Genomic DNA, 12,415 nt, shown 5'->3' on the forward strand with positions numbered 1-12,415 from the left:
TATGTTGCGGCTTCATTTTCATTAAACTCCAAAAAGTGCTAAATTTCTTTCTTTATTCCTTCCTTCACCAAAGTATCATTGAGGAGATTGTTGTTCAGTTTCCACATGAATGTTGGCTTTCTATTATTTATCTTGTTATTGAAGATCAGCCTTAGTCCATGGTGATCTGATAGGGTGCATGGGACAATTTCAATATTTTTGTATCTGTTGAGGCTTGTTTTGTGTCCAATTATGCGGTCAATTTTGGAGAAGGTTTCATGAGGCACTGAGAAGAAGGTATATCCTTTTGTTTTAGGATAAAATGTTCTGTAGATATCTGTTAGATCCATTAGTTTCATAACTTCTGTTAGTTTCACTGTGTTCCTGTTTATTTTCTGTTTCCATGATCTGTCCATTGGTGAAAGTGGTGTGTTGAAGTCCTCCACTATTATTGTGTGAGGTGCAATGTGTGCTTTGAGCTTTACTAAAGTTTCTTTAATGAATGTGGCTGCCCTTTTATTTGGAGCATAGATATTCAGAATTGAGAGTTCCTCTTGGAAGATTTTACCTTTGATGAGTATGAAGTGCCCCTCCTTGTCTTTTTTGATGACTTTGGGTTGGAAGTCAATTTTATTAGATATTAGAATGGCTACTCCAGCTTGTTTCTTCAGACCATTTGCTTGGAAAATTGTTTTCCAGCCTTTCATTCTGAGGTAGTGTCTATCTTTTTCCCTGAGATGGGTTTCTTGTAAGCAGCAAAATGTTGGGTCCTGTTTGTGTAGCCAGTCTATTAGTCTATGTCTTTTTATTGGGGAGTTGAGTCCGTTGATATTAAGAGATATTCAGGAAGAGTAATTGTTGCTTCCTATTATTTTTGTTGTTAAAGTTGGCATTCTGTTCTTGTGGCTGTCTTGTTTTAGGTTTGTTGAGGGATTACCTTCTTGCTTTTTCTAGGACGTGATTTCCATCCTTGTATTGTGTTTTGTTTTTGTTTTTTGTTTGTTTGTTTGTTTGTTTTTTTCTGTTATTATCCTTTGAAGAACTGGTTTCGTGGAAAGATAATGTGTGAATTTGGTTCTGTCATGGAATACTTTTATTTCTCCATCTAAGGTTATTGAAAGTTTGGCTGGGTATAGTATCCTGGGTTAGCATTTGTCTTCTCTTAATGTCTGTATAACATCTGTCCAAGCTCTTCTTGCTTTCATACTCTCTGGTGAAAAATCTGGTGTAATTCTGATAGGCTTGCCTTTATATGTTACGTGACCCTTTTCCCTTACTGCTTTTAATATTCTATCTTTATTTAGTGCATTTGTTGTTCTGATTATGTGTTGGGAGGAATTTCTTTTCTGGTCTAGTCTATTTGGCGTTCTGTAGGCTTTTTGTATGTTCATGGGCATCTCTTTCTGTAGGTTTGGGAAGTTTTCTTCTATAATTTTGTTGAAGATATTTGCCGGTCCTTTGAGTTGAAAATTTTCATTCTCATCTACTCCTATTATCCGTTGGCTTGGTCTTCTCATTGTGTCCTGGATTTCCTGGATGTTTTGAGTTAGGATCTTTTTGCGTTTTGTATTTTCTTGATTGTTGTGCCGATGTTCTCTATGGAATCTTCTGCACCTGAGATTCTCTCTTCCATCTCTTGTATTCTGTTGCTGATGCTCGCATCTATGATTCCAGATTTCTTTCCTAGGATTTCTATCTCCAGGGTTGCCTCACTTTGGGTTTTCTTTATTGTGTCTACTTCCCTTTTTTTTTTGGTCTTAGACGGTTTTATTTAATTCCATCAACCGTTTGGTCGTATTTTCCTGTAATTCTTTAAGGGATTTTTGTGCTTCCTCTTTAAGATCTTCTACCAGTTTAGTAATGTTCTCCTGTATTTCTTTGAGTGAGTTATTAAGGTCCTTCTTTATGTCCTCTATCATCATCATGAGATATTCTTTTAGATCAAGGTCTAGCTTTTCGGGTGTGTTGGGGTTCCCTGGACTAGGAGAGGTGGTAGTGCTGGGTTCTGGTGAAGGTGAGTCGTCTTGGTTTCTGTTAGTAAGATTCTTATGTGTACCTTTTGCCATCTGATAATCTCTGGAGTTAGTTGATTTAGTTGTCTCTGGTTAGAGCTTGTTCCTCAGGTGATTCTGTTAGCCTCTATCAGAAGACCTGGGAGACTAGATCTCTCCTCTGAGTTTCAATGGTCAGAGCACTTTCTGCAGGCAAGCTGTCCTCTTACAGGGAAGGTGCACAGATATCTGGCATTAGGACCTCCCCCCTGGCCGAAGACAAAGGCCCAAATCAGGACCTTTCCCACGGATGAGTTGCTTTGGCCTATCCCAGAAGCTGTTAGCTTCTGTATTCTACACTCTCACCTGTGCAGAATACTCTAGGAGTCCTGGAACCAAGATGTCTGCAAGAGATGCTCAGGCCAAGCGCACCCGTCCCGGGCAGACCCCTATCATTTGGCTGGGAAAGTGGCCAGATGTCTGGGGCCCGAAAAGGGGGCTGCCTTAGAAGTTCTGTGGCTCCTGCCTGTCCCAGAAGCTGTTAGCTTCTGTATTCCCTGTATTCCGCACACTCACCTGTGCAGAATATTCTCGGTGGGCTCCCAGAACCAAGATGTCTGCCGCTGATGCTTAGACAAAGCGCTCCCGGGCCAGGCATCCCCTATCCTCTGGCCAGGAAAGTGGCCGGATGTCTGGGGCCTGTGCAGAATACCGGCACTTGGTTTTTTTATTTGTTAGCCTCTGGTGTCTAGTAGAGGCATTGCAACTCCATTTAAATATACAGTATTATATTTAAATAATATGTATAATATATTTAAAAGTTTTAATATATATACAGAGAGAAGGGGAGGGGGACAGGGACAGGGAGTGAAAGAGATGGAGAGGGAGAGATTTGGTTTTAGAAAGCTTCCAAAATAGTAGATTTCTACATGTCTTATTTGATAGGTCCTTAGTGTTATTTATCCTTCCCTCATGTTCCCTTTTCTCCTACCGCTTCTTTCCTACCCCAGTTTAAGCTTTTCTATTTCATTGCATTTGTTGCTTTTCTATTGCTAGGAATGATAACATGACCAAGTCAATTTATAAAAGAAAGTATTTAATTGGGAGATTTCTTACAGTTTTTAGAGAACAACTTCATGACCATCATGGTACAGCAGCAGGCTGGGCAGGTATGGTGCTGGAAGAGTTGAAGCAACATGAGGCAAAGGGAAAAGCTAATTGTGTGTGATATGGGCTTTTAAACCCTCCAAGCCCACCCCTAGTGACACACCTCTTCCAACAAGGCCATACCTTCTAACCATTTCCAAACAGTTCCACCAGTTGCATAACAAATATTCATGTCATTCATATGCTTGGGGGGTATTCTAATTCAAGCCACTATATCTGTTATTCACTTTTATACCAGTACATTCTGTCTCTACCCTAAAAAGTCACTCATCGTGGTCCTTAGTAATTTTCTAGCCTGTATGGGTAGTATAAATGAAAAATACATATCTGAAAACTCAACATTAGCATCTACAAATGAGGGGAAAAAAAACGTGACTTTTGTCATTCTGGGTCTGGGTGGCCTCCTTTAGGATGATTGTTGCAAGTTCCATCCATTTTCCTGCAAGATTCATGATTTTAATTTTTAATAGCTGAATAATATTTCATTGTATAAATAACCATATTTTATTGCCCATTAATCAGTTAATGGACAGCCTAGATAGGATGCTCCCATCCTATAGCTATTGTGAATAAAGCAACAATGAACATGGATGAACATATATCTCTAGAACAGGATGTGAAGTCATTTGAGTGTATATCTAAAAGTGATATAGCTGGATGGTATGGTAGATCTACTTTTGGCTTTTTTGAAGAATTTCCCCACTGACTTTCATAGGGATTGCACAACTGAGGTAGAATGAAATCTCCAAGTAGTTTTATTTTACATTTCCCTAATAGTTATGGATGTTAAGCTTTTTAAAAAGTACTTTTCAGTCATTTCTATTTCATCTTTTGAGAACTCTCTGCTTAGTTTTATGTCCTGTTTTAAATTAGGTTCTTTGTTTTCTTGAGGTTTAATTTTCTGAGTTCTTTATACAGTATAGATACTAACCCTCTCATATATAGCTGGCAAAGATATTTTCCCCATTTTATAGGCTGTCTCTTAATTCAAGCAAAAAGGTATCATTTGCTGTACAGAAATATTTTAATTTCGTTTTATTACTTGTTGGTCTTAATGCCTGCACTATTGCTATTTTTGTTTAGATATGTTCAAATGTATTTGAAGTTTTTTTGTGCTGATGAGTTCCAGTGTATCCTCATTTTTTTCATCAATCAGAATCAGGGTTTCAGATTTTATGTTGAGGTCCGTTATACATTTGGTGTCAAATTCTGTGTAAGATAAAGAATGAAAATTGAGTTCTATCCATTTGCATGAAGCTATCCAGTTGGACCAGCATCATTTGTTTAAGGTATATATTTTTTTTCTGTGTACTATTCACTTCTTTGTCAAAAATAATGTGGCTATAGGACTGTGAGTCTATATATGGGTCCTCAGTTCTATTTTGGTAATCAACAAGTATGATTTTGCACTAGTACAGTGCTAGTTTTATTATTATGATTTGAAATCTAGAATGGTGTTACCTCTAGCAGTTTTTAGTACTTTTCATTGGTTGCTTTATAGGTTTTGATTTCAGGGTAATACTGGTTTTACAAAATGAAATACCCCTTCCTTTTCTATCTTGCAGAATAGTTAAAGAACCTGTAACGATAGTTCTATTTTGGAAGTCTAGTAGAAGTCTGGGTTGAATCCATCTGGCTCTGTGCTTTGTTGGTTGAGAGGTTTTAAATTACTATTTATATCTCACTAGATATTATATATATATACATATATATATACACATATATATATGTATATGTATATGTATATGTATATATATATAATTACTTTCCTCTTGTGGTATGTCATATATTCATATAAATCTAGAAATTTATAAATTTCTTCTAGATTTTTTTCAGTTTGGTGGAGTACAGCTTTTTTTAAAAAAATAGATATTTTCTTTATTTACATTTCAATTATTATCCCTTTTCCTGGTTTCCCCCATGAAAACCCTCTATACCCTCCTCCCTTCCCCTGTTCACTGACCCACTCACTCCTGCTAACTAGTCCTGGCATTCCCTTACACTCACTTTTATCTGTAATTTTATTTGGATCTTCGCTTTCTTTTGTTTAATTTCCCCAAATGTTTACCAATCTTGTTGATCTTTTCAAAGAAGCAATTCCCCCTTTCATTCTCTTTCTAGTTTTTGCTTTTTCATTTGTACTTTATTATGTTCAGTCCCAATTTTGATTATCTATTCCCACCTACATTTTGGGGAAGTGTTGATTTTTTTCTTTGGATAAGGCCTTCAGGTTTATCATTAAGTTGTTAATTTGAAATCTCTCAAATTCTTGATGTACGAATAGGGCCATAAGCTTTCCTCTTATGATGTCTTCATTGTCTTGCATAAATTTTTGATGTTATATTTTCCTTTCTGTTCAATTCTAAAAAAAAAAAAAATTAAATTTCCTCCTTGATCTTTTCCTTCACGAAGTTTTGATTCAGTAATGCATTTGTTTACCTTTCATGAATTGGTGTGTTTTCTTACTTCTCTTTATTGTTGCTGGTTCCACATTATTCTGTGGTGCTTAGATGCAATGCAGGATGTGATTTCTTCTGTCATATATTTGTTGAGACATGTTATGTTTTATAATGTGTGGTCTATTTTATAGAACGTTTCCTGGTCTGCTAAGAGCATACATCCTTTAGTGTTTGGGCGAAATGGGTAGATATCTGCCAGATCTGTTTTATTCATGATGTCATTTAACTTCAGGGCTTCTCTGTTTAATTTTTTTTTTTTTTCTAAATGCACTGCCTATCGATGAGATTGGTGAATTGTTCAAATTACCCCCTGTTCTGGGGTTGGTGAGTGGTTTAAAATCTAATAGTGTTTCTTTTGTTCAATTGTTTGCTCCAGGGTTCAGTACCTTTATTTTATGAGTTTAATATCCTCTTGTTGGATGTTTCCTTTAATGAGTATTATATACCTCTCTTTGTCTCTTCTGGCTAGGTTTGGATTGAGGTCTATATTACCAGGCATTAAACAGCTATGCCTGCTAGTTTCTCAGTTCCATCTGTTAGGAGTATCTTTTTACTTTCTTTTACTCTAAGGTAGTGTCTATCATTGATTATGAAGTGTGTTTCTTGGAGGCAGCAAAAATATTTTCTGATCTTACCTGTTAGTCCTTGTTTCCTTATTAGGTAGCTGAGACCATTAATTTAATTAATTTAATAAATTAATTTATTATTAATTTTATTTTATTAAATTAAATTAATGATTTTATTAGTTTTTATTAATTTAATAAAAGTTATAATTAATTCCTATCATGTTGTTGTTTTTGTTAAGTTCTATTAGACATTTTTTGGTTTGTTGTTCTGGAATACCTCTTGTTTGTTGTGTTTTCTTGGCTATGTTAATCTTCTCTTTAGACCCAAGTATCTCTTCCAGTGTTCTCTGTAGAATTGTCTTAGTGGCTATAAATTCCTTAAATCTCTTTTTATCATGAGAAGACTTCGTTTCTCTTTCCATTACAACGGATAGCCTGCTGGTTGTAGTAATCTGAGTTTGGCATATGGGCTTTTTCCATAATTTATAGAACACGAGTCTGATCCTTTCTGGCTCTCATAATCTCCATTCTACAAAATATGACAGTTAATCTGATGGGCCTGTCCTTGTCTATGACTCAATCTTTCCCTTTTAATGTTTCTAATATCTTTCCTTTGTTTTAAACGTTTAGTGTTTTTACTATGTGACACAGGGAGTCTTTTCTGGTCCTTAATATTTGTTGTTCTTACTGAAAATATGTCCCGTGCCTTTGACTTAGGTCTCTTCTCCATTTTCTATATTTGTATGTTTGGTCTTTTTATGGTGTCTTAGAATTCTGGCATGCTCTGTTCTTGGCTTTATTTAATTTGGGCATGGGACTGTTTCTTTGACTGAGTGTTGCTAGTTGTCGAGAAACTGTCCTGAATCTGTATTGATGACAGAGGTGAGAAGGGAGCCTCAGACTTGGAGGTCAGGTTATAACAACTAGTTTATTCATAAACAGCAATAAACAAGTAAATGGTGAAATGGGATTGCACTCATTCATACACACACACACACACACACACACACACACACACTTCACTAACCTCCAGTCTGTAACCTGGCTCGATTGTGAGTCAGGTAAGGCTTGCAACTTTCAGGTCCAGCTAGAGCAGAGGTCCAGGTCGTCTCTCAGCATGACAGCATCTCCATAGGGCTCCAGGAGGGAGAATGTTGTGGCCAGATGGGGGTCAGGAGTGGGGTTCAAACTAATTTTATCCTGTCATAATTAAGGTATTCACACATTATTTCACGGAGCTACCCTTACTCCAGCCTTCTGGTTGATGAGATCTACTTATAACTTTCCTGAGAATTTTTTCCCTTGAATTTCTAAATTTTTCATTTTAATTTTTACTTCATTTTTCTTTCTTCTACCTATAGTTGAATTTTTTCTTATCTTGAAATGTTTTTGTTATTTTATTCAGCTGGTGTGTGTGTGTCTGTCTGTCTGTCGGTTGTCTGTCTGTGTAAGGTATTTATTGTGACCCCTAACCATAAACTCTTTGAATTTTCTAATCTTGTTTATTATTGCTGCTTTTGATTTATTGTCTGGGAAGTCATGTAACTCATTTGTCTTGGAAGTCATAACTATAGGTGTACTAATTCCCTGTGGGATTATTGTATTAGTTATTCATGTTTGTGTTGGGATAGGACCTGAGCATGTGGAGTTACATCTTTTATAGTGCTTCTTAGTATGGAAACCTTGTCCCTGCTTGGTTGAGTGGGTGTTTGAAGCTCTGTTTCCTACTATTCCACCTTGTCATGTGACCGACCAGCTGGATGGTGCTAAGGATTAAGTCTTTGGGCAATTCATTTTTGATGTTTAAGTGGGGGTCTGAAGTAATCTTAGCTCTGGAAAAGTGAGGTTTCTAAATCCAGGAGAAAACACGAGGAAGGGTTCTAAAGAGAGTGCAGGAAGGCAACCCTGGCATCCATATTCCTCAGGCAGGTTCAAGATATTATTTGTTTAATCATAAAGTAATCTAAAGCCAATATCTGTTCTTAGATCAACAAAAGAAAATTTAAAATATCACTATTTGAGTTATATAATTGTACATTATCTAACTTATAATTTTAATTGGTAACATAATGATGCTGAAAAAGGTAAACATTCGATTTAAAAATCAATTGTTGTTTTGTTTTTTCTCCTCCAAATCACCTACTAGGAACCAAAATAGAGCTGGCATTGCCTTTTCTTTCTTGTTCAATGCAGACCAATCAGTATTAAACAATATGGGTCTATTGTTTGCTTAGAAGAATGTAAACAGCTACTGCACACAACTGTAAATTGTGAAGAAAGGTTTCTCTATTGAACTGGCTGCTTTGAATCACAATGGGACTTCAAGCAACTTGATAAACCTTTGTTCAGAGCTTTAAATGGAAGAAGAAAATGGTGAAATACAAGGCTTTAGAAGTGGCTCATACTAAAGTGCTTCAGAATAATGCCAGCTTTCAATTCTCCCAGGAAAGGGAGTGTAGAGATAATTACTCAATTAACCAGACAATATTATGGTTTCTGATTTCATGTTTGTATGGGATTCCTGTGTGTTTGAATAAGTGTGTCTCTACATCCATATTTGTTTTTTCTGCCTTTTCTTGGGCCCTTTTCCTTTTGCTTGTTTGTTATGTTCTATTCAGATATTTTTGTTATATTATATTATATTAATTATATTATTATCATCCCTTAGAAGTCTGTTTGTTTTCTAGTGAGAGATAGAAAGGAGGTGGATCCAAATGGAAAGCTGGGTGGAGAGGATCTTGGGAGTGTCAGAGTATAATATAATCAGGATACATTACATGAGGAGGAAACACCTATTTTCAATAGGAGGGGGAAAAAAAGTAAATCAGCAAAAGGAAGAAGTTGTAGTTCTTGGCAATTGGGATTAGGGAGAGCTCTATGCTACCAACCTTTCTAGACACCTTGAGTACTTTGGGCTGCTCAAAACAAAAGACTTCAGCCTAATTTCTTTTTACCCTACTCTATATTTTATATTTCACATATAATGATGAAGTAAACATGAACAAAGACTTAAAGAACACAAACCGAACAATCTGAAATGTGACAGATGATTTGAAGGTTGATCATTCAGTCCAGAAACTGATACCTGGGAAGCAGACGGCATGTTTTCACTATCTGATTCTAGTTGGAAAAGCTAACATTAAGAAAACTCAACCAAGCTGAAGTCAATCAGATATCACTAATTCAATGCTCAGGAAGTCTGCAAAACCTTAGGGATGCTTTATTTTGTTCCCATTGTTTTTATTTATTTATTTATTTATTTATTTATTTGTATTATTATTATTTTACATTTCATATCTCTGTGGTGATTTTTCATGTTTGTTTGGGGCCTTGCAGATTTTGCTTGTTTCCTTTCTTTGTTTTTGGTTTTGAAACAGGACCACACTATATAGCCCTTGTTGTCCTGAAACTCTGTATGTGGACAGGTTGCCCTCGAAGTAAGATGCCCACCTACCTCCTCCCAAGTGCTGGAATTAAAGGCATCCACCATATGCCTGAATTTACAATGTATATCTGTACACGTTGCTGGTATTGTTTTTTTTTTAATTAGGTATTTTCCTCATTTACATTTCCAATGTTATCCCAAAAGTCTCCCATACCCTCCCCCCTACTCCCCTACCCACCCACTCCCACTTTTTGGCCATGGCGTTCCCATGTACTGGAGCATGTTGCTGGTATTGTTACATTTATAGTTTTGTCAGATAATTTGAAAAGGGATATTAAGATACGTTATCTTTAGAAAATGCATCATTCTGCTGAGTCTCTAAGCATAGTAGCCAATAAAAAAACCACTGATTTTTAGAAAGAAATTTCCAGAGAACCAGTTACTCTCTGTCCTGCTCTGTCCTACTAAATATAAGATCTTTGTTTTTCAGTTCCCTACCTTTTATCATAAAATATTAACAGTGCGATTTTAAAGAGTCACTGTCCTGACCATTAAGTGAGTTAATATTTACAAACTATCTAGTCTTTATGACACAAAAAGGACTGCTTAGTTGTAGGAGGAAAAGAACTAGATAAAATACCCAATTTTTACAAGATTGGCCTGAGTTAAGGATTTTTATTACACTGTTCATAAGAAAAAGATGAAGTTAAAATTAAGGGTGGGTGAAGTTGCTTATTTGTTTTGTTTCTTTTTAAATTAATTTAAATCCTCCTAATTATTGGCTTCATCAGCTCTCTACTGATGAGCCCTTGACTCTTATTTTTATACTCCTCTCAATATTGCTCATTCAAAACCACTATGTATGTGCTGTCTACTCTGCTCTCATACCTTGCCAAGCCCTATGTCACTCACTTTTGATAAAACTTTGATTGTCTAAGAAAATCAAATTAAAGTGAAGCTTGGAATTGGGAATTGCTGAAAGATTAATCTATGAAAAATAGCAAATTACCAGTGGAATCCTACAACAACATGTATATACAAATGCCCTTCTGGAGAACCTTGTGTGAGTGTATGCATGTGTGTGTGTGTGTGTGTGTGTGTGAGAGAGAGAGAGAGAGAGAGAGAGAGAGAGAGAGAGAGAGAGAGAGTCTGTCTGTGTGTTTGTATGTGTAATATTAATTATTTGAGAGTTTCATACACTGAACTTTGACCATATTTATGTTCAATTTGTCCTGATAACTGATCTGAGGTTCAACTCTATCTTCCTATCACCCAACTTGGTGCCCTTTTCAAAAAATAGCCCAGTGACTCCAATTCTTGTTGCCTATCCTCTTGGTTGTAACACCATACACTGAAGCAGGGTGGACCTACAAGGAGTTTCTATTGAATCTGATGCTACACCTTTATCAGAGGCCTATACTGGCCTATTTTCATGGACTCCATCCTTGTCATATGGTACCAAGCCTTAGATGTTCTCCATCTATGTGATCACTTTATGCTTTCAAAACTATTACCATCTGGATGACTCTTACATGTTATTAAGTCCAGTTGCCGGCATGATGCTTGACCCTCTCTGACCCATAGCTTTTGTGTGGACTAACCCTGGATAAATACTCTGAGAAGATTTCAGACACTCAATGACACTGGTTCCCCTAAATCATGGCTAATTTTTCAGTTCCCGCTAACTAACCAGCATCAGTTGATTGAGCAAAGGAAAGATTTCACTACAGTGGTGCTAGTCCCTTATTAACCACAGCTGACTCTCCCACCCCAGTTGACCAGAACCATGGGTTCTTAACATAAAATAGTACACAGATGGATCTGAAACTTCATAAGTCAGGCCTCCATTCTCTCAGAATTAGCTCCTCAATTTCTTCAACAGCTCATTAAACTTTGAACACTCAATGACTTTTCTATTCCAACGTTTCAAAGTCTTTCCATAATTCTTCCCAAAACAACAAGGTCATGTCTGTCACAGCAATACTCCACTACCTGGTATGAAGTTCTATCTCAGGTTCCTACTGCTGTGATAAAATACGGTGACTGAAAGCAATGTGGGAAGGGATGAGTTTATTTTATATCTGTCATGAAGAGGACTCAGGGTAGAAACTCAACAGGAACCTGGAGACAGGAACTAAAGCAGAGGCCATGTAGAAGTAATGCTTAATGGTTTGTTCCTCATGCCTTGATCAGCCTACTTTCTGATATAACTTAGGGCGACCTGCCCAGGGATTTTACTGGCACCACTGTTCCATATTAGTCATTATTCAAGAAAATGCCGCATGGGCTTGCCTAGAGGCCAATTTGATTAGGGCATTTTCTCAGTTATTTTTCCCTCTTCTCATAAATCTCTCACTTGTGTCAAGCTGACTAAAAGAAACCAACACAAGTGATGTTCCAGTCACAGACCTCAGCCAACTTGCTCTGATAGTAGAGTGACAGCTGACTACAAAACAGACAGTTGTTAAGTGGTGATCAATTCAGTAATTTTTAGGAATCTAAATTTAGGGTACTGTGTACACTAATATGTTAGTGTGAATGCAAAGTAAAAGAAATAAAGAGGAACTCAATTCCTGTGAGACTAAAAAGAAGCATTAGGTTAGATGGGAAGTAACAGAGCAGGGCATAAGGGCATATATGGGTGTGGGATTGATACAAGGGATATAAGGTAAAAATGGAGTGGCTATGTGGAAGTATGGGTTAATTGTAGTAGATAGCATAAATAAGGTCTGACTCTGGGCTTTGCTAGACATAACTCTAAGAGGAATGGGTATGGAAAAAGGAAGAAAGGAAAAAAAAAAGCAAGTAGGAATGGGCAAAATAGTAAAGTATGCAGTGGAGAGTAGGGGACAGTGTTGGCCAGTGGGG

Source organism: Mus musculus, chromosome 3 (genome assembly GCF_000001635.26).
Source record: "Mus musculus strain C57BL/6J chromosome 3, GRCm38.p6 C57BL/6J".
Classification (NCBI taxonomy): Eukaryota; Metazoa; Chordata; class Mammalia; order Rodentia; family Muridae; genus Mus; species Mus musculus.